The 24,089-nt window shown below is 40.4% G+C and overlaps 1 long non-coding RNA gene across 1 annotated transcript; it reads left to right on the forward strand.

Annotated features, from left to right (window-relative positions):
* Positions 1–696: 696 nt before the first annotated feature.
* LOC126215065 (uncharacterized) lies at positions 697–22,379 on the forward strand. Its single transcript, XR_007542078.1, has 3 exons — positions 697–833; positions 9,488–9,779; positions 21,198–22,379. It is a non-coding gene; the product is annotated as an uncharacterized LOC126215065 (long non-coding RNA).
* Positions 22,380–24,089: the final 1,710 nt, after the last annotated feature.

The following is a 24,089-nucleotide window of genomic DNA, read 5'->3' on the forward strand; positions in this document are numbered from 1 at the left end:
TTTCTGTTATATTTTTGACGGGTCCTATACTATTGTACTAAATAATCCATGGGTGAATAAATAATTATGAAATAGGTCTACTATCTGAAAAATAATCCCATGTTCTGTCACATCTTAATAAGATTTCGAAATGGTGCAAGGATTGGCAACACGCTTTAAAAACTCAAAAATTTAAAACTTCCCAAATATTTTTGTTTGTAAGGAAGAAATAATCTCCTGCTACGAGAATCGTTTTCGTTATTACAGTTACAAAGTTATGCATGTTACAGGAACATGTTGTTGACCATTTTCAGTACATCAGCAGCACCGCAATTTGAGCGAGTACTATATTTGTTACAGTTGCAGAAATAGCGAAGTTCAACAAATAACGTACAAGATAATTTGTAATGCACACCACATCCCGCAACTGTGAGTTGCCTTAGTAAACACAGCTTGACAGTAACGAATTGTATATACAATATTATCGGAGAAACAGAGCGAGAGTTAGAAAGTGAAACACCGCTTTGCAAACCTTTCTTTTTGAAAAAAGTTCTGTAAAGCATGTCAACTACGCACACAATAATTCAATTAATCGGTATTCAAACATGAGTTGTTAAGCAATTTATATAGAACTATCGTATAGTACATACATCATGTGTGTTCATTTATTGTGTTGGCAATGCTAGTATTCAAATGTTTTCTCACACTCCGTTGTCAGGACAGTAACGCTGAAAGCATTTGAAATTTATCAATTTTCACTCTAGCAGAAGGTAGTTTCGGACTTTGACGATTATTACAAATGAGGCCTTATCACTGAAGTTTGTAACATCCGATATCAGCGGATAACTGCCATTGTGAGCATTATCATGTTACATACCCTTTACATAAAATATATTAGTAATTCTTAAATTTAGTTACAGACCATATATTGAGATTAACCATGCGTAACAATAAGTAATATGTTCGGAAGTATTCTCACCTGAAAAGCTTCAATCATGTACTGCAGAGTGAATCAACCAGTCTACTCATTTTTATTTCCGCTTACTGGCAGTTATTCCCCCTCCTACACAGGGCTGGTGATGACATCGCGTTCCGTTAACTGTCGCCCGTCGTTAAGCCATCCACAAGCAAAGTGAAGGCAAAAAATCTTGCATTCGCATATTGTTGCACAGTGCTAGGAGGGAGTGTGTTGAACACAAAAAATCGTGGCCGGTGCGGTGTGAGCGTTGGGGTGGATGTGGATTTATTTATTTATTTCGTGTTCCATAGATCCATATGGGAACATATCCCTGGATATAGAACGAGTCAAGTTTTTTACAGATTATTGTTTTGTGCTCATATACATTGATCTTATCATTAGATCAAAGAAACTGTGAAGTTTACCATATACCCTTAATATTAGTTAAGATACAAGACATCTGAAAGAATATACAGTCATACATAAATTTGGGTATTGTTCTTAAGTTATACAGGCGTCATATACAGACATACATAAATTTGGGTATTGTATTAAGTTACACTGTACTTACGGAGTATGATTAATCAATTGTAAAGGTCACACAGTAAGTTTTAAGCACAAACAAGAGATTTTGCTAAGAAATTCATCATTACTGTTACAAGACTCATCTAAAAGGAACTGCTTCAGATTTTCTTTAAACGTGGGCATGTTTCCAACCAGTTCTTTAATGAGCGGTGGGAGGGCATTAAAAATCTTGGTGCCACTGTATAAAACCCCCTTCTGGACCATGCTTTTCGTTTTTAGCTCATAATGGATATCCAGTTTTCTTTGGGTGTTATAACTGTGGTATGATTTTGAATAATATGCTATTTTTTGAAACAAAGCACATCAGGGAAGAAATATATTGGGCAGGTGTTGTAAGGATTTGTAGAGCTCTAAACAGATCCCGGCACGAGTGCCTAGGATGTACTCCACACATAATTCTTATTGCTCGCTTCTGTGCATGGAACATTTTTTTGCTATTGGTTGATTTTCCCAAAATATTATACCATAGGCCATAAGTTGGTGAAAATACCCAAAATATGCAGTTTTTATTGTGCTCATTTCCCTAGTGTCTGAAATTATTTTTAAGGCAAATGTTGCTGAGCTTAGCCTTTTGCACAGATCTTGAATATGGTGGTGCCACTTTGCTATCTATATGCAGATCCAAGAATTTGGAGGACTCAACCTTCAAAATCCCGTGCTCACCCATTTTTAGGTTCATTTCATTAGTAACATTTGTGTTAGAAGAGAAGTTAATGTAATTTGTCATTTTTAGGTTGACTGTATGGCCATTGGTTTCAAACCAGTTTGTCAAATCTGCAAAAGCTTTATTTGCAGCCTCATTTGACACATTCCCTGAGAGATTATTAACTGATAACATGGTGTCGTCAGCAAACATGAGTATTTTCCCATATTCTGTACATAGTGCTAAGTCATTTATAAATATTAGAAAGAGCAGTGGGCCCAATACTGAGCCTTGAGGTACTCCTGCAGTAATGGAGCCCCATTCTGAAGATACCTGGCCACCATGCAGTCCTTCCACGATTACTTTCTGCTTTCTACCACACAGATAGGATTCAAGCCATGTGCCTACGGTTCCACCCATTCCTAGGGTCTTGGCTTTACTCAAGAGAATATGGTGACTTAAACTGTCAAAATCTTTTGACAGGTCACAAAATATTCCAACCATCATCATATTATTATTTATGGCTTCCATAACATTGTCAACAAAGGCATGTATTGCATCCACGGTCGATACCCCTTTCCAAAAGCCAAACTGGCTACTGCTGAGGATGTTATATTTACTAAGATGCTCAACCATTCTGCTATGCATCAATTTCTCTAGTACCTTGGAGAAAACTGAGAGTAATGAAATTGGTTGATAGTTTGTAGCCTCAGTCTTTTCTCCCTTTTTATAAATTGGTCTTATAAGCCCATATTTTAGCCTGTCGGGAAAAACACCTTCTTCCAATGACGTATTACTAATATGGCAGAGGACTGTACTTATTTCTTTACAACAGTATTTCAGTGACTTGCTGGAAGTGTTGTCAACTCCAGCAGAATTTTTACATTTTAAAGACATAATTATTTTTTCTAATTCTATCACTGTAGTTTTTCGAAGATGCTTCTCATCTATTTTGTTAGTTAAGGTGTTATGCAAGTATTCTGTAGCATTCTTTACAGAAACCTGGCATCCCATTTGGTTGGTGACTGTTAGGAAATGATTGTTAAAGATATTAGCCACCATTTCGGGAAGGAAGGTGATCCGGAAATCTAAAAGTATGTATCTAAAAAAAGGAAATTGACAAATCAAATAACAAAATGAAAACCATATGTAAATATGTTAAAAGCGAGACAGGGAAAAGCCTGTCTGCCAAAGAAGTGATTAGCTTAAGAACTGGGAGCCTACCAAATATGCTGTCGACTGCGCCGGCTCGGGAGCTGTTGTGGACTAGGTGTTGTGCCACAACACCTAGGCACGTCAGTCCACAACAGCTCCCGAGCCGGCGCAGTCGACAGCATATTTGGTAGCTATGGGACGGCCATTGACTTGTGTCAACAACTTCAATGTAAGACGAGGACTCACAGTCCAATATACTTTTAATTCTGTTTTACTCTATGGACTTCCCCACTATTGGTGATGATATTCGGTCTTTGTAGTCCGTTTAATTCATGACATAGATTTTACAACCTGATGATGAGAGCATTGTCTCTTGAAACGCGTTGTTAAAATATGTATAAGAATCGCGGTTGAATGCTAGCAGTGATAATCAGGATAACGACAACTGCTACCTCGACTCCATAATGGATTATATAAAAACACTACATTCAATTTCCTACAAAAAGGGTCTGTACTTTTCTTCCTCTTGGACCAATAATTTGGAATGGGTTAAAAACAACTATTAAATTGTGTACCATATCTAAGTGCAGTAGAGGCATACTAATGGATAAATTGTGTTCCAGGGGTGAAACAGGCTGGGCTGTGGGAGGTGTGTGGAGTAGAGGGTGAGTGAAGGTAGCTCACTGCACTGTGTTTGTGCACTTCCCACCTCCATAGGTCTGCAAATCTGAAGGTGGAGCTGGTGATTCTCCACTCTACCTCGTCCACTGCAACTACAGAGCATCTCACAAACTTATACGGCCCCTCTGCAGTGCACTATATGAATCACTGTCGATATGGTGCACAGACATGCTCGAGGAGGGTTTAACACTACATGGAACGCGAATATAGGGTACTAATAACACTAATACAGGTAATGAATATGAACAGAATCGACTTTAATCTCTGCATACTGTGCTACACTGCTACAGGAGAAATTGGTTCTTTATGGTTCTGTTCAGAAGACGTAGTGTTCTTCTAAGAAAGATCACTTCCACCACTGTGAGTACTGCTCACTTCTCTGTTTACAGACAGGCTGTAACTGCCCGGTGTTTCATGTCCAGTTATCTTTTGCTAATAGACAAAATAACTTTGATGAACTTGTGTTTAATATAATCCACTATGGAGTCGAGGTAGCAGTTGTCGTTATACTGGTTATCACTGTTAGCATTTAACAACGCGTTTCAAGTTATGATGATGAGAGCATTGTCTCTTGAAACGCGCTGTTAAAATATATGTATAAGAATCGCGGTTGAATGCTAACAGTGATAACCAGAACTTGTGTTTATATAGTGAAGTTATTTCCTGTTTGGTAAGGGAGTAGGCCTATTTATTTGCAGGTGTTAAGTGAGCTATTATGTTGTCAGTTACTTATGTGGTGTTGGTAGGGAAGGGACTGGACTGTAAAAAGTGGCACCCTGCTGCTGTGTATTGTAAAACCGTGTAATTGTGTTTTAGGCACTTGGTGGTGAATTAATGGATGACTAAAAATGTTACTGCACTTCTCTCCCATTAATTGTGTCACAGGTAGACTCCATAAATATTTTCCATTCATAATTCATGAATTGCTGCATCTGCAGAGTGGGCTGCACCGAGTGAAACCACTTAACGCACATCCGCAGTACATCTTCCGAGATAGGTGTGGCTGTGTCTGATGGAATGTGACTGTTAATATTGAAGTCTATAACAGTTATCTGCTGTAACGCATTGCTTGACTTACGTTGAAATATCTGAACAACTGTTATAGTCTTGGTGACCTGAGGCAGGGTGATGCATTTGATAACCCTCGTGCTGTGAAAAGTATTCCAGCTTGTGACAATGGAGACAATGAAATCTACGATGTCCTGTACACATTGACAGTGTGTCCTATTTGTAAAAGTCTCTTCAGTGTGGTAGACAATTGACAGTTCCAGCTGTTGAACTTTTTTACATGATATGAGTAGCTCACTCAACAACTGCAAATAAGTACCCAGTAAACTGAAAATAACTCCACTGTGTAAACATGAGCTCAGTGAAGTTATTCTGTCCATTTGCATAATACAATAGGACAGGAAATACTGGGGAGCAGCACCTGTGGTGGGGGAAGCTGCCTTTCCCGTAACAGATCACTAAGAATCAGTTTCTCCTCTTGCAGTGTAGAACATTGTGCAGAGATTTACATACGTCCAGTTCATGTACATTACCTGCATTAGTGTTGTTAGTAACTTGTATCTGCATTCTGTGTAGTGTTAACTCATTTTGTGCAAAATAAACCCTCCCCGCGGACATCTGCACGCTGTGTCACCAGTGATTCGTGTGGCGTATTGTGGACGGAGAACTTTGTGATGTACCCTGTAGTTGCTTCTTGTGATGTAGCGAGGGCGATCACCTGCTTAACCTTCGGTTTGCTTACCTAGGAAGAAGGGAAGTACATTAATTTTTTACCATTTGAACAATATTTTCAGTGCTGTAATTTGCAATTTTTTTCATCCTCTGCAAACTATTAGTCCTAGAGAAAAAGTGACTAGATCCTTTTTTGGCAGGGAAGCGAATGCAGGTTAATTTTGTATTGGAGAAGAATTTCCCCAGGATCTGTTGTTTTTGAGTCATTCAAGAACAAAAATAAAAAATGACCTTTAAACCTACCCCCACACCAATGCTCACACTCCACAGGTCAGGGTTTTTAGTACAATGTTTGTGACAATATCTCCTAGAACTGTGTAAAACTTTGTGACTACATGACTTTTCCCCTAATTTTCCTTCATTGACTGAACTAAATGTTAGTGTTTGGAACTGACACAGATAGTGAAAGGCTTCATTATCAAAGGTAGTGTTGAGATGTGTATGTAAGTAAACTGGTTTTCATAATTTTTGGTGTTGCTGTTCGTATTTTTGCACGATAAGGCATTTAGCGACAGCTGTAAACAGAATGGGGCAATTCCACAGTTACGGGTGTTACATGTACACACCTTAAAATCAGGAAAAATAATGTAAGGAAAAATATTTATTGAATTTAATATTGAAAACTTTTAAGGCTTACATTATATTTCATCTTAGAAATGTTGATACTGGAATTGTTTTATTGTTCTCCTGGCTATTAATCAAAAAAGTATTGCTACGGGTGTTACCAAAAGTAGACCTGGCCCCTGTTATGAGTTAGGGAATTCTCTAATTTCTGCAAACTTGATGAAGCTTTTATTCTTGTAAAACACCTGTTAAGAGGTATTGCCTCAAATTTTATTTTGAAATATAAATTTTTATTTTTTTGGACATCATAACCTAGTATATATATATTTTTTGCTGTTACGGGTGTTAGATTAAATGTTACGGGTGTTACATAGATGCATCAGATTTGATTCTTGGAGGAATAAATTTACCTCATACAATTGCATAAAAAGATAAGAAGTATTGTAGTTTATTTGGAATAAAAGTATGTACTTAAGGAAACATATTTGAAGGATAAAGCAATTTATTACACAAAAAATTTTGTTACAATTTTATAGTACAACTAGGCCAAGATATTGTTACTTACTTAACATTTATCTCATTTTGTAGGCCTAATAAATTTATGACAAAAATATTTTCTTATTATTGATTGATTTAAAAACTTCATTTAATAATCTTTTTCCACAACATCCAACTCAAAATTGAACTCTTAGTACAAACGGTTACCTTGTTGTTTGATTTCTGGTGTTGTTACCTTAGATAGTACTTGACAATTTCAGAAAACAAACATCAGTTTCATCTAGTTTAAAAAGTGTTTTACTTTTTCCTACTGACTTCAGAAACATTATTTTCACATCCTCCTCTTCATCAACCTCACTCTGGCAGAATCCCAAATTTTAAATCAGACTTTTCAATTTTATTAGTTAGGTTTAACTCACAAGCACTTCCAATATTGTCTTGTGATTCAGATAGTGAAACAGTCTCCTGATCAGAATCATCAGAACTGCACACTTCATAGAAGTTTATGCATCTTTTGCATGTAATGTTTTAACTTTGGCCTCCTCAGTGCTAAATACTGACACCCTTGTCATTAATGACTCTGCTGTTTTTGAAACCAGCAAATCAGTTGTGTTTCAAGGCCGAAAGTGATGGCAGCCCTGGATTTGAGGAATTGCTTGTAAATTTTTCCACCTTTCATCCAAAATAGGAATGTTTGGAGGGCAGCGTGGAGGGTAAAAATCATAGAGGGAGACCAAGAGATGAATACACTAAGCAGATTCAGAAGGATGTGGGTCGCAGTAAGTACTGGGAGATGAAAAAGCTTGCACAGGATAGGGTAGCATGGAGAGCTGCATCAAACCAGTCTCAGGACTGAAGACCACAACAACAACAGGAATGTTATGCTCCACTGTTATCTTATCAACCCATAGTACCTTAATTTTAGAAAAGCTCATCAGAGTGTAGTCATAAAAGTCAATTGCGTTGTTAATAATAACTTTCCTAGATCTAACAGCTGTCCACACGCTCCTCTTCAGTGGACCTCCAATGCCATCCGTGGCTCCTTTACCATGTGAACTGGCAACAAAATTCCACTCAACTGTCAATCCGAAGTCTCTCTCAAAATAACATAGATTGGACAAAGTATATTTATTTTTGAACTGCCCAGCACAGTTGTTAGAAAATATAAAAACTCTTTTAACTTTAGGAAACGCTTTTTTAATGTCCGTTTAACAGTTTTAAGAGAAGTCCACACAAAATATTTTGTGTGTGAAAGGTCATTACTGATGACTGCATAGGACCTGACTTCATGGTTTGCAAACTAAATGCAGAAAGTGCACCCTGTACCTCTTCTTGTGAAATTAGAGCATAATTCTCTGCAAAGTCCATTTGAAGAACACATTCTTCAGCGTCAAGGCTGTTTTTTCTTTCCTTTGATGAAATCACTCTGCTTTATCTTCACGTAGCAATGTTTTTCAAACTGCGGCAATTTGTCAACCAGGCATCATCGCAGCTCCCTGAATGTTCACTAAGACGAGGACGATGTTTCGCATCATTTTCCCATTGCTGCCAGACAATCTTTTTAGTTACGTCAAAGCCTTCGGGGATAAATTTGCTCAATTTAATTTGACATTCCTGGCATGACCCAAAAACACAGTCTTCGTTCTGTGAATTACAACTTAAGTCGTTCAATAATTCCTTGTGATTGCTTGGAACAGCTTTGCTCAAAGACTCAAGTATGCTTATGAAATTGTAGGCTCTTATGAATGACTAGAATTTGCCTCAATAAGCAGTTTACTGGGCCTATATAAAATTTAAAATTGAGGTTAGCAATATTGTTGTCCTTGGGAAAGTTAGAATGGAAAACATAAACTATATGTAATCTAAAGAATTTTGGGCTTAATTAACTTTTTAGGAGAACATCAGTTGATTCAGGTTAATGCCCCAATTAACTTTTATAATGTAGGTGCAGTGCTTAAACAAGTGTATGCAGAGGAATAAAAATTTTTGTTTTCAAGCTTAAAACTGTTTTCATATGTAATAAACATAGTTAAAAAACTTTTTCCATTCATAATAATACCTTTTGGTTATAATTTAAATGTAGGGCCTAGGTCTACTAAAGATGAAGGTGGCATTAAACCTTCCAATTCAAGTTACGGGTGTTACGCATGTGTTAAGTAACACCCGAAACAAAAATTAGTAACACCCGTAACAGCTCTAAGAGTGTTAAATAAGACTTCAAAATGCCATGTAATGGTATGATATTGTGAAACATGTGCATAATCTCACTTTTACAGAAAGGTATTGTACAGAACAAATTTACTAGATTACAAATTAAACTTTTGTATCTTTTTTGTTACGGGTGTTACAAGCTGCACATATATTATAAAACTAACAAAATAAAGAAATGCAATTAGCTTAGCTCAACAAAACGAATTATTGTGAGCTATGACAATGTTGACTTCAATATTCTTTGCAACAATAGAACAATCAGCCACAGATAACACAACTAATACTCATCTGGAAATAGCATAAAACATACCTCTCTGTGGTGCCATAGAGTAGTGCACTTTAAACACTTAGTGAAGGTAGAAATTTAATTTTTTCATAGTCATGATTATTTTGCAATGAACAAATGTACTTTTAACTTGGCATTTTTAAGATTATATTTGAAATATTGTCATTTTAATTTTTTTGTCACAAAGTCTATTTAACATGGAATGACCCAATGGCAGAAGAACCTTTTGAGAGGACGGAAAAGAAACCCGAGCCTGTCAGCATTACCTCCCCTGAAATGTAAGAAACTGGTGGATTCCAAGACAAAATTGTGGAAAATGGAGACATCTTCAAATAACAGAAAGAAATAAAGGCTGAAGAGGCAGGACCACAGATGTCAGATGAAAGTTGGCGCAAAAAAAGGTTAAGTTGGAAAACAGTGAAAATGAAAATGGATGCTTGTGCAGTGACTGAAGTTGAAGTCATAAATTGAGGATAATGGTGAGTAGTTCATATAATGTGTAATGCTACCTACATTTGAACTGTTGGCCTAAAGTGCACTTACAGTATACTTCAGGCTCTTGAATTGCATGCTGCTGTTGGCAGATTGTATATCTCTGTTTAGCAATGGAGCTGTTAAGGAGCACTTAACTGTGCTAACAACACATTAAAGAACCATGTAGGCCTACTGTATACAGATTGCCCACATTGTGTAGCTATTTAGATTGAGGTGTAGTTTCTTAATAATGGCTAATGTGCTACTCAGTATCAAAAAGTAATTTGTCTTTTTATCTTATCGCTTTTGTTTGAAATGCACAAACGAGGAGCCACAGTTAGTTGCTTGAACCTTTAACATTAAAATCCTGTTGCATTATAAGGGAGATATATTTGCTATCAGTGAATGTTAATTTTTATTCCACGCACTCTCCGTTGACATTCTTAACTGCGAAAATAACAGTATTGGAGAATTGTACATAAATGTGTTGTCAAGGCAACACACTTCTAAAGACCAAGAGTAAAAGAAGTCAGATACAATGCACACTTAAAATTTACAATCTTCATTTGCCAGAGGAAAACTTCAGAATTGGGTGGTTGCTTTTACCAAACGATGCAGATCATTGAAGTTGTAGGTTGCCTCTTTTGCTATTTAACCACTGTATGCACTTGAATCTGTAATGAAAAATCTGTTACCTGGTGCCCTTTTATGAGACTTACATTCAATTCTTTTTTTGTGACTCTTTATTATGTTGTATTTTAAATGTAGGCGTACTTTGTAAGGGTGGTATTATGTTGTTGTGGCCTTCAGTCCTAAGGATGGTTTGATGTAACTGGTTTGATACTAGCCAATCATGTGCAGACCTCTTAATCTATGTATAAATACTGCAGCTACATCAATTTGAACCTGCTTACTGTATTCGTGACATGCACTACCTGTACAATTTTTACTCTCCCCCCCCCCCCCCCTCCACTTCCCTCCATTAACAAATTGTATTTGCCACAATGCCTCTGGATGTGTCCTATCAACTGATCCCTTCCTTTCGTTACACTGTGCCACAAATTTCTTGTCTACCCAGTTCTACTCGGTACCTTCTCATCAGTTACCCATCTAATTTCTAGCATTCTTCTGTAACACCACATTTAAAAAGCTTCTACTCTCTTCTTGTATGAAGTGTTTATCATCCACATTTCACATCCATACAAAGCTACTCTTCAGAAACACTTTTCTTGTCACTGCCAGTCTACATTTTATGTCCTCTGTACTTTGGCCATCATTAGTTATTTTACTACCCACTTTTAGTGTCCCATTTCCTAATCTAATTCGTCCAGCACTGCCTGATTTAATTTGAGAATATTCCTGTACCCCTGTTTCACACTTGTTGATGGTCATTGTGTACCTTCTTTTCAAGCCACTGAGCATTCCATTCAACAGATCTTCCAAGTTCTCATAAACCCCCCCCCCCCCCACACAGGGGGTCCACAACTCTTTTGTGGATACATGCGTGGTGGGCACGTGACCCCGAGCTCGTGAAACTCTCTTTCCTTTCTGGGCTGCGTGCCTTCCCTTTCCACATCCCTTCCCGTCCCCGATCCTCCTCCCCCTTCCTTTCCCTTCCCCTTCCCCTTCTCCTTCTCCTTCTCCTTTTCTTTGGGAGTCTGTTTTGCGCCTACATCCAGAGATGGACGCTTGCGAACGAATGAAGTGGTTTCTCTTCTTTTATCTCTACAATGTAACGTATCTGTCCTTACTTTGCCCTTCTCTTTTCTCGATTCTTCTGTTTCCCTCCTTCTCAGCTGCAGCGTTTGAGAATTCTTCTCTACTTTCCTTTTCTTTCTTTCCTCCCTGTGCCTGTCTGAAGACCAACCCACACGTAGCCGGTGACGGGGTAACACGTAATTCCCCACCCCAGGTAGACGAGTAGGACACTTACATACCCCCTAGTAAAGGCCAGGTCCGAGGAGGGGCGGTTACCCGAACTGGTACTTTCCGAACGTGCCGATCGGCCCTTCCGTCCGTTTCTCGGGAGGTGTGACCTGAGGTGTGCACGGTCACCTAAGGCGGGGGTGCCCTCAGAGAGGGCTCCCACTAGGAAGGGGCACGCCATCAGAGACGCCAGTAATCGTGGGGGATACTTTTGCAATGGTTTCTTCTAATTCCAAAACTTCTGCCCACAAGAGAAAGCTAGACGAGTCTCAGCCACGGACAATTCTTCTGTCAGTGCCAAAGTTCCTAGTCATTTCTCAGTCTGACGAAGGTAGAGACTTCTCGACAGTCGACCCTTTCATTATTCAGAAAGGTGTCAATGCAATTGCAGCTCCTGTACAATCTTGTTCCTGGTTACGAAATGGCACTTTGTTGTTAGAAGCAGATAGTGCTCTCCAGGCACATAAATTGCTTCAAACTGCGCTGCTACACACCTCCCCTGTCCAGGTGGAAGCACACCGTACTTTAAGCTCATCACGTGGTGTGGTTTATACGAGATCACACAACGGATTATCAAATGAGAACATTAAAAATTACCTGTCTGACCAGGGAGTAATGGCCGTACACTGAGTCACGAAAAGGGTTGACAAGGAATTGGTGCCGATCCGCACTCTCTTTTTGATGTTTGACAGAGTTCAGCTTCCATTGAACATTAAAGCAGGATATTTTCAGTTCATGTTTACCATCCCCGACCCTATGCATTGCTATCGGTGTCAGAGGTTCAATCACACCAGCCAGTCATGCTCCAATATTGCCAAATGTGTTACCTGTGGTGGGGATGCCCATGAGGGTGCTTGTCCACCTCCATCCCCTCATTGCATCAACTGTATGGGTGACCACGCTGCTTCCTCTAGAGCTTGCCCCATTTTCAAAGACGAACGGTTATTTGAGGAAATCAGAGTGGAGGAAAAGGTGTCGACCTTTGCTGCTCGAAAGTTATTCGCCAGTCGAAAGCCCACTGTGCCTCACGCAGGTAAATACAGCACTGTCCTAGCCTCTCCTCGGCCTACAAAGGAGGCAGCTACGCAGACTTGTGATCTCACATGTAGTGCCACGGTCGTCAGATCGGCCAGTGCAAAGATCGCCCGTTCGACCTCCCCACTCTATGGCTCACCCTTCATCGGGTTCTGCTAAATCGCGAGCCCCAAAATCAGACACCTGGACTTCCAAAAAATAGCCTACTCGTGAAGATTTTTTACGTACCCCGACTTCACAACCATCGATTCCTCCCTCATCTCAACGTCCTGTTTCCAAGAAGGCTAATAAGAAACCCAGTTCCTCTCCTTCTCCACCACAGCGTGTCTCATCTACAGCACCACCTAGCGGTAACCGCCATTGGCCGCCTTCTGTGTGACCGAGATGTACTGCTGGCGGCTGACCGACCGGCCAATCGCTGGTGTCAGGAGCTGCTCCCGAACAGCCTATGGATCAGGATCTTCTGCCTTCGGCTGAATGCCGTTCCACACTGTCGGCCGCTGGCTCTGAGCAGTTGTTGAGTTGAGGGAAACCTTGGTCACATTCTTCCCTTTTCTGTCCACCCGATGTCCATTACCCATTGGAATATCCGTGGCATTCGAGCCAGTCGGGATGAATTGTCGATCCTCTTACAATCCTACTCGCTGGTCATCTTCTGTCTTTAGGAAACAAAGCTGCGTCCCCACAATCACTTTGGTTTTCCTCATTTTCAGTCGGTCCGATTTGATCTCCCCTCTGTTGATGGCACTCCAGCACATGGAGGACTCATGACTCTTCTCCATGTTCCTTCCAAGCTGTTGCTGTCCGTCTTTCCCTCTCTCTATACACCTTCTCTCTTTGTGCTGTATACATTCCATCGTCCACACCAATGGCAAGAGCTGGTCTCCTTCATCTTCTTGGTCAGCTGCCCCCCCCCCCCCCCCCCCTCTATTTGCTGGTTGGGGACTTCAATCCCCACCACCCACTTTGTGGACCTCTGTGTCCTTGTCCGAGAGTCTCCCTGTTGATTGACCTCTTCCACCAAGTGGATCTTGTTTGCCTCAACACTGGGGAACCTACATTTTTGTCTGCCTCCATGTCAACCTACTCTCATTTGGACTTTTCGGTCAGTATTGTTCAGCTAGCTCGGCACTTTGAATGGTTCCCTCTTGCCAATAAATACTTGAGTGACCATTTTCCATGTGTCCTTCGATTACAGCCACAACTGCCATCTATGCGCCCAAGACACTGGAAGTTTTCTTAAGCCGCTTTTCTGCTATCTAGCAACATCTGATGACCGTCAATTTCCTAGCATCGATTATCAGGTCACTCGTGTTACAGAAGTTATTCTTACAGCCACAGAATGTTCGATACCTCGTAGTTCCCCTTTGCCCCAGTGCCCCCCAGTTCCTCTGTGGAACAAGGTGTGCCATGACGCGATACACGAGTGGAGATGTGCTCTTCGTGTTTCCCGCCATCATCCTATGTTGGCCAACTGTATCCGCTATAAGCAGTTACGTGTGCGATGCCGTCGCATCATACACAACTGCAAGAAGGCAAGCTGGAATTTCTTTAGCAGCTCCTTTAATACCTTCACTCCCTCATCAATTGTTTGGAGTCAATCCGACAGATATCCGTCACTTCCAGTTTTCCCCCAACCTCTGGCCTAACTGTCATGCAGGATACCTTAGTGTACCCAGTCGCAATCTCTATGTCATTGGGTCAAGTTTTTGCTGAAATTTTGAGCTCTTTGAATTACCCACCAGCCTTTCTCCTGAAGAAGTGGGTTGCGGAAGAGCGACCAGCGACCTCTTGCTTTTTCCTCTCAAAATCGTGAAAGGTATAATGCCGTTCTTTCTGTGCGGGAACTCAGACGTGCACTCTCCTCCTCTCGCTCTTCTGCTCTGGGACCAGATGGTATCCACATCCACATATTGCTGCATCAATCATATCCTTGTCGGTGCAACCTCCTTCGCCTTTATAATCAACTTTTGGGTCGACAGTACCTTTCCCAGAAAATAGCGGGAAGCTATTGTCATACCTGTTCCGAAACCTGGAAACGGCAAACATCTCCCCTCCAGCTATCGCCCAATCTCTCTCACGAGTAGTGTTTGTAAGGTTTTGGAGCATATGGTAAATAGCCGTTTAGGCTGGTGGCTGTAGTCCCAAAACCTTTTAACAACAGCCCGATGCGGTTTCTGAAAGCATCGTTCCACAGTTGACCATCTTGTTGCTCTCTCCACTTATATCGTGAACAATATTCTCAGCAAACACGAAACGATAGCTATATTTTTTGATACGAAGAGGGCATATGACACCTGTTGGAAGACAGGCATCCTCTGCACGCTGTTCTCTCGAGGCTTTCAAGGTCGGCTACTCCGTGAATTTATGACAGAGCACACATTTAAGGTGCAAGTCAACACTACTCTATCCTGTACTTTCTCTCAAGAAAAAGGGGTGCCCCAGGGCTCTGTGCTAAGTGTTGTACTGTTTGCCATCACCACAAATCCAATTTACGGATTGTCTACTTTCCGATGTCTCGGGCTCCCTCTTTCTCGATGACTTTGCAGTCTACTACACCTCTCAACAGACCGGCCTTCTCGAATGACGTCATCGAGCATGCCTCGATTGCCTCCATTTGTGGAGCATCGAAACCAGCTTCCAATTTTCTCCCAGTAAGACTGTCTGTGTAAATATTTGGCCTCGTATGGAGTTTTATCCGCCATCCTTACATCTAGGCCCTGTTGACCTTCCATTCACGGATGTCGCCAAAATTTTGGGACTTATGTTTGACAGAAAACTGTGCTGGTCTTCCCACATTTCATATTTTTCGGCTCGCTGCCTGCGATCTCTCAACACCCTCTGTGTCCTGAGTAGCACCTCCTGGGGAGCAGGCAGAGTGATCCTCCTCCACCTATGCTGCGCCTTTCTGTGCTCAAAATTGGACTACGGAAGCATAGTTTACTCCTCTGCACGGCCGTCTATTCTTCAGTGTCTCGACTCTGTCCACCACCGTGGATTGCGTTTAGTGTCTGGAACTTGTTACACCAGCCCCGTGGAGAGCCTTTACGCTGAAACTGCTGAACCTCCGCTGTCCGATCGGTGAGCTGTCTGAGTCGTCGTGCTAGTCATCTGTCTTCCATGCCTGCTCATCTGACCTGTGCCCTTTTTTTTTTTTTTTTTTTTTTTTCTTCTTTCTTCGATGCCTCCTTGAATTTAGGGTATGAGGGAGCCCTTCCTCTCTGCTACCACCAGGAGTCCACTTCCGTCAACTGCTACATTCACTTTCCTTCCAATTTCCTAAAACTTTCCTGACAAATAGGAGTACACTGCCACCTTGGCCCCACCCCTGGACATGCCTTCTCTGTGACATTTGTCAGCTTCCCAAGGATAGTACCCCCCCCCCCCCCCCCCCCTCAGTGTTTATCGTTGGGCATTTGCTGCTCAATTGCACAAATGGAGGATGCCACATTTATTTACACTGACGACTCCAAGACCACCTTTGGTGTCGGGAAAGCCTATATTATTGACGACACCCCTATTAAATTTCAGTTTCCTGACCAGTGTTCAGTTTTTACTGCAGAGCTTTATGCTATTCTCCATGCTGTCCAATACGTCTGTTGCCATCAGCGGATACAGTACATTATATGCTTGTATTCGCTCAGCTCTCTTCTCAGTCTCCAAGCCCTGCATCCTGTCCACCCTCTGGTCCACCAGATTCCTGCCTCCATATGCTCCACTTGGGGGGGGGGGGGCATCTCTGTGGCATTCCTCAGGATCCCAGGGCATGTTGGTATATGCGGAAAGAGGCAGCCCGTATAGTGGCCGAGGCTGCTGTCTGTGTTCCTCAGCCCGCCGTTCGCACGGTTCCGTTTGCCGATCTACAGAGCATTTTATGTCGTCGTGTTACTCTTTTATGGCACACTCATTGGTCTGCACTTCAGGATAGTAAATTATGGGTCATAAAATCTCTTCCCTGTGCTTAGACCTCTTCCGTCTGGCCCTGTCGTGGGAGGAGGTAACTTTAACTTGACTCTGGATTGGGCATTGTCTTTTTAGCCTTCGAGATCTTTTAAGTGGCGCTCCTCCTCTGCTTTGTCCCCACTGCTCTCAGTCGTGGATGGTGAGACACCTGTTACTTCAGTGCCCCTATTTTAATCCGCTATGTGCCCGTTTACAGCTGTTTCTCGATATATTTTCCATTTTAGCTCAGCTGATCGTGTCCTGGAATTTATAAGTGTTAGTGAGATGACATTGATCATTTGAAACTCATTTTGGCGAAAACAACCCCATCTTCAGTAGCACTTTTCTAAGATTTCCTTCTGTTTTTTAGTTTTCCTCCTCATTAAGTTTCGCTCCCATTGCTGCTGATTTCAATTCCTGTTTGTATCCTTCACTAAGTCACAGAATGGGCGCTTATGACCATAAATGTTTTGCGCCCCGAAACTTTTTTTTTTTTTTTTTTACCGTATTGACCAACTAGGATCATGTTAACAACCTCAGTTCCTCTTCTTCCTTTGTTGTTGTTTTCTATTTTCCAGTATTCCCTCATTTTCTCCCCATGAATTCTCTTCATTTCTTCTGTCCACATGTTGTTCCCGATATTTTATTTCTTCTGATTTGAATGCCTCCCAAATTTAGTATTTTATTTTTAAAACAGTTTCTTTCTGCTATTTCTGATTCTTTGATGTTGCTTCTTTCTAGATCTTTCCTTACTTCTGTAATCCGTGCTATTGTCGATTTCTTCTTTCAGAAATATAGGAGTATTTGCTTTGTTAGTTCATTTCCATCCGTTCGATAGAGGTGTCCAAAAAAAGTTAATCTTTGTGTGGCCATTACTTCATATATTTTCTCTATATTTTTGTAGATCTCCCCATTGCTTCTTATTTTCCAACCATCTGCAGTTTTTATTGCACCCATTATTTTTCTAATAATCCTTCTTTCGAGTACCTCTAGTCTGTCCATCTTATAGTTCATTGTTAGGCATTCAGATCCATATAAACATTCTGGTCGTACCAATGTGGTGTGGGGTTTTTAGTTTTGTTTTTCTAGATATACATTTCTTGTTGTAAGAATTAACAAAACCGAAAGAGCATAGGGTTTGACCAAAAATATATACATCTACTGCAGATTTTGTAGTCCATTCTGTTGTATAGTCTCTCCAAGATATGTAAATTTATTTACTCGCTCTATTTTACCTATTTGTTTTGCTGTGAATTTTGGCACATTTTTTTATACTTATCATGATTTTTTTTTCAGCTGAAATTTTTGAGACCAGTTCTGTTTGTTATTTTTTCCAGAAGATTTATCAGAAGAACAGCTTTTGTCAGGTTTTCTGAAAGTATTGCAAAATTATCTACAAAAGCCAAGCAGTTTACCTTAATTCCATTTGTTTTCCTTCCCAGAGTTATTGGTTCAATTTTGTGATTTTTTTTAGCTCCGAATTTCAGATCCTTACATTTTTTTCTAGATCACAATTAAACAGTAAATCGCCCTATTTTATTTTTATTTTTTTAAGTTCTTATCACCAAACCTCAAAATTTTTATTTCTTCTCCCGAAACTTTAATTTGTTCACAAATTTTTTCTTTGTTTTCCTGTACTGCATGCTCATAATAAATACAGTCCAAATGATTGGGTGTAGGCCATAACCCTGTCTCACTCCCTTCCCAACCAGTGGTTCCCTTTTATGCTCCATGACTTTTATAACTGCCATCTGGTTCCTGTAGAAATTTTGAATAGCATTTCACTTCCTGTATTTTACCCATACTTCCTTCAGAATTTAAAAGAGTATATTCCAATCAGCAATGTCAAAAGCTTTCTGTAGGTTTACAAATGATATTAAATGTAAGTTTGCCTTTCCTTATGCAGTCTTTTAAGGTAAGTCACAGGGTCAGTATTGCTGTGCATGCCCCTACATTTTTCTGGAAACTAAATTGATTTTTCCCAAGGTAGGCATCTACCAGTTTTCCATTCTTCTGTAAATAATTTTTGTTAGTATTTTGCAACTATGACTTAGTAACCTGATAGTTTGGTAGCAACCACACCTGTCAGCACCTGCTTTATTTGCAATTGGAATTATTACACTCTTCATGAAGTCTGAGGGTATTTCGCCTGTCTCACACATCATGCATGCTAGATGGAATAGTTTTGTTGTGGCTGTGTCTCTCAAAGCTGATAAGCAGTTCCGATAGACTGTTGTCTACTCCAGGGGCCTTGTTTTGCCTTAGTTCTTTCAGTGCTCTGTCAGTCTTCCCGCAGTATCATGTCTCCCACCCCATCTTCATCTGCATCCCCTTGCCTTTCTACAATACTGTATTCAAGTTCATTTCCTTTGTAGAGCTCATCTATATATTGCCTCCACCTTTCAGCTTTCCTTTCTTTGTTTAGGACTGCTTTTCCTTCTGAGCTCTTGATATCTAGAGAGCAGCTTCTGTTTTTGCCAAAGGTCTCTTTAGTTTTTCTGTAGGCAGTATCTGTCTTTCCCTCAGTTATGCAGACTTATAAAGGCTTGCATTGTCCTCTAGCCATTCCTGCTTAGTCATTTTGCACTTTCTGTCAATCTCATTCTTTAGACATCTGTATTCCGTTGCACCCAGTTCATTTGCTGCATTTTATGTTTTCTCCTTTCATCATTTAAATCCAATGTCTGCTGTGTTATTCAAGGATCCTATTAGCCCTTTGTTTTGCCTTTTTGATCCCCTGCTGCCTCGACTATTTCATCTGTCAAAGCTACCCATTCATTTTCTGCTGTTTCAGTCAAAGGTTGCCTAATTCTCCCTTTGAAACTCTCAGTAATCTTTGGTTCTTTCAACTTATCCAGGTTCCATCTCCATAATTTCCTATCATTTTGTGATTTCTTGAGTCTTAATCTACAGTTCATAACAAATAAATTATGTCCCTGGAAATGTCTTACAGTTTAAATGTGGTTCCAAAATCTGGTGTCTTACCATTATGTTGGGTGCCATGTTTGAGATGTTGGAAAAGTAAAGCACTATATACAAGAAAGTGTGCAAACTTGTTGCTTATTAGCAGTACATACATGTGGAGGGGAGGCTGGACTTTGTGTCTGGAATTTGTGTCACAGCACATTAGCTCTCAACATGTCGGTCACTGCAAATGGGGCACATATTGTGCCTCGGAGTGTGCAGCATTCCTGAAGTGATTTGATAAAAGGCCACTGTAACCTGACTCTGTAGGTCAGTCAGATTCTGCGGTTTTTATGCAAATGCTGTCGATGTTAGGCTGGAATATTAGCAGGCCGTGGGGAGGTCTACCAGACCCACACCGGCGATCATTGAATATCTGGTTTAATTGTCCTCACACAATGAGATCCAAGTGTGCTGGAGCACCATCCTGTTGGTAGACATCGATGTCCAGTATCCCATCTTTCTGTAATTGATAAATGACATACTGGTCAATCATTTCCAGGTAACTGAGAGCACAAACAGTCTCCTCCACAAGAAAGAATGGGCTTATAACACTGCACCGACACCTGAAAACTCCCAGGGTCTCCACAACACTTGAAAATTTTTTAGGCCACATGCCACATTGACTTCATTGTTGCGGTGTAACAACCATTTTCACTTAACAGTCAACACACACTGAGTGTGGTAACTTGTGTCATCTCTGTACGTTCTACAATGTGCTTCTGACATCTGCTGTTTGCGCTGCGAACTAGGTGCTGTCGGCTTGCCTCACAAAGCGTGGTCATTCATTGTTAACTCGCCCTATTTTCACGTACATTGCAGAAAAGTGCTTGGAGATTTATTCACTAACTTAATAAATATAATGCAATACTCTTCTGACATGTTAGGCGGTCACCCTGTACAATCAATCTGAAACTTGCCATTGTCTCCAGGTCTCTTGCACATATACAAGCTTCTTACACGATTCTTAAACCAGATTACAATGAAATGAACACCCTTAGCTGCTTAGAGGCATTGACATAGGACAACGGGGACAGGTGAAAATGTGTGCCCCGACCAGGACCCGAACCCGGGATCTCCTGCTTACATGGCAGACGCTCTCTCCAACTGAGCCACCAAGGACACAGAGGATAGCGCGACTGCAGGGATTTATCTCTGGCACGCCTCCCGCGAAACCTACATTCTCAACGTATTGTCCCGCACTACATTCGTCGGGGCACACATTTTCATCTGTCCCCGTTGACGTATGTCAACGCCTGTAAGCAGCTAAGGGTGTTCATTTCATTGTAATTTCATTCTAATGAGCTGCACGGTCACCGATGGTATCTGTTCTTTCGGACATGTCCGAAAGAACTGATATCCTCTTAGTAAATCTTAAAATTTTGCACAGGACATAAAATCACTGCTAACATCTGGTTTATCAGGCACATTCCTTTTTCATACCTTTCCCTGTCCATATTTTTCTACTATTTTTCCTTCTCGTCCCTTTCCTACTATACCAAATTGCATGTTTGAAGGCACTGTACACTCTCTAAACTGAATGTTTTTATTTTCAGAAGCTACACGAAAAAGCTCTCAGCTCTACAGTCTGAGTCTGACCGACTTGTCCGACGAGCGACTGCCGGCGGCACTGTGATCGCAGGCCCCTGACGGTGTGCGCTTACTCAGGCAAGTGTCGTGGGGATTTGTTAATGTAGAGGCTGACTGTACGCTGTAGGTGTCTGCAGACTTCCATCATCAGAGGAACGGTTCTGTGAACAGTACACGCCATTCTCGGGAGTGTGGACCACTTCGTCGGTTACTCGAGTTCCTCATCTGTCCCCAGAACTGTCATTTACTGCAGCTAGGCATTTAGCACTAATAAAATGTGAGTTACATAAAATGTAAGTGTGCGTCATATCAGCAGCTATGCAAGTTTAAAGGTAGCTCCATTTTGAGCAATACAAACTTTAATAGATGCAATAATTCTAATTTGTTAATCCCGTGCTGTAGTCCACATACTGTGTGAAAGTGACTTGTCAACATCTGATCGAAGGACATTTATTATAAACTTTCCTGGTTATCTCAGTGAACTGCATTTGGTACTATCAAGACCTATGGACTAGTTGAGAGACTTACTCAGTTATAAAACTTTTGTGCCTGAGTTTGTTTATATTATGCATTATATGTATATTTAACCAATTGTATATGAAATCTCTAAATAAGAATGTAAAATGACTATGTAAACCATATGACCAGTAATAATTGAAGGTTATTGGCAATGAAATGTCGTTGTAAGCTTGTAGTGTATCTTACGGAATATGCCCATGACACAGGCAAGTCCCAGGAGCAATACACATTGGGTTCAGAGCTGGGTAGAAATAACTTTTTCAGTTATTTTGAAACTTAACTTAGTCATCTGCCAGAATGCCTATGATGTTGGGGGCTAGAATAAATCTGCAGTAACTTGTAATGTCTCTTGCAGCGGTCTCTCCGCGATATTTACAGAAATTTTATAAATCATATAACTCGGTACATATCTCGAAATCTCTCTTCTTATCTTACCGATTATCAAGGCTAAGTAGTTTCAAGCCCAATTATTCCTTGGAGTGTCCATTTACTCCATGGAATAGCTTCTCTGCTATCCATGTTTTTCTCTTAGAAAAAAGAATAGAGGACTTCTGGCCGATTAGTCGTAAAAGAAGGTTGTATATGTATGTATTGTTGAGCTAGTCGCCATCTTGATGAGATTCTGTATGAGAAGGAATTTAATACATGAACTAAACTAAAGTAAGTGTGTTCGCGTATTATTTTAACGGATTATTATTATTGACAGTGTCTGCTTACTACGCTGTGTTGCACGGGATCAGTGGGGAACGTCTGATTTACACTGGAAGAACCTGCCGTTTTGAACGCTCAAGATATCCAGTTACTTCAAATAAATAGGCTAACACGGTCTTACCGGCAGATCTCCGGTCTTCCCCATGTGATCACCGAAAGTTAATAATTATTACAAATGTTTCCAGGAGATCGACTGACAATTTTCGTCGCACCAAGACTTCGAAATTGCTTCACTGCCTTATGGAATTTAAGTTAAGCTTAATTTAATCAGGATAGAACAGTATTGAACTGTGTGAATGTGATAAGCCTGCTTTGTCAATGAAAATTCCCTTAATATACGCATGTTTTTACTATCCTGATCAGTGAAGCTAAATCAGGCCGGTGTGAGAGAGGTTTTTAAATTTTAGATCCCATACAAAATATATTAAATTTGGCTTCACTGTGACAGGACACATTTTTGAGCATTACTTAAATATTGTGTGAATTTTATGTTGCATGTGCACGAGACAAAAGAAGACAAGGCCTGTTCCAGAAGTCACAATTTCGCCACAACCTACGAGAACGTCGTTCAGGCCAGACAATATACAATTAAATTTTTGTAGATAGAAATTTATAATAACTATTTAAATGTCTATCGGTTTGAATCAGATTGATTGGGTTGAGCTTTAGATACGAAGTGTTTATTAGAAGTGAGTATTATGCAAAGTTTAGGTCAGTGACATTATTAACTCAGATGCGAGTGACTTTATATGTTTGTTGTTGTGTGTATTAATGGTTCTTACTAGGGCGGCTTATAAAATGGCAATGCAACAGCAGAGCGAATCACAACAGCCCTCACCTGTTTCTGAGGTTAGTGAAACATTAGACGCTAGCTTCACTGAAGTAGTGCCTAGCGGCAGCATTAGTCAGGCCCCACAACAAAGCTTAAGTGTTTCGATGTCATCTGAGCAGGACGAAAAACCCATTGACTGTAATCAAGCAGCAGTTAACACTGTTAGCCAAAAATGTAACAGAATTAACTAAAGCGCAAATAGAGACTAAAAGGGAAATAAATGAACAATTAGCAGCCAATAAAGTGGAATTAAATAATAAATTAGTAGAGAGTTTCCAGAAACTTGATGATAAATTAAATAAAACTGCGGAAGAATTGAAAATTCAGAATGAAAAGACAGAATTAAAATTAGCTGCTCAAATTGAGCAAGTCACTCAGCAGTGTAATGAAAATGCGAAAAAGTTACGCCTAGAGCTAACTGGGTATGTTGCTACTCAGCTTGATACTATTAAAGAGCAGGTCGAGTCAATCCCACAGATAGTTCAAGCACAAGAACAGATGCAATGTTCTATCGCGGTAATTCTGGTATTAGTTGAAGTTCAAGATAAGTTAAAGCAACAAATAAACGAGATGTCAGCAGATATGCAGGATTTGAGACAATCACAAGACAAGATCCCGAAGGACATCCAAAATTTGCATAAATCCATAAATAACATAAAGGAGAGACAAGACGAGGTTGATCATAAGGTAAACATTCTCGCGGGAAAATTCTCGCAGTTAAGTTTAGAAAGGAAAAGCATTTCTTCAGACAATATTGAACATACGGTCAGAGCAGCTATACAATCTATGACCGAGA

This window comes from Schistocerca nitens, chromosome 12 (genome assembly GCF_023898315.1).
Source record: "Schistocerca nitens isolate TAMUIC-IGC-003100 chromosome 12, iqSchNite1.1, whole genome shotgun sequence".
NCBI classification, from domain to species: Eukaryota; Metazoa; Arthropoda; class Insecta; order Orthoptera; family Acrididae; genus Schistocerca; species Schistocerca nitens.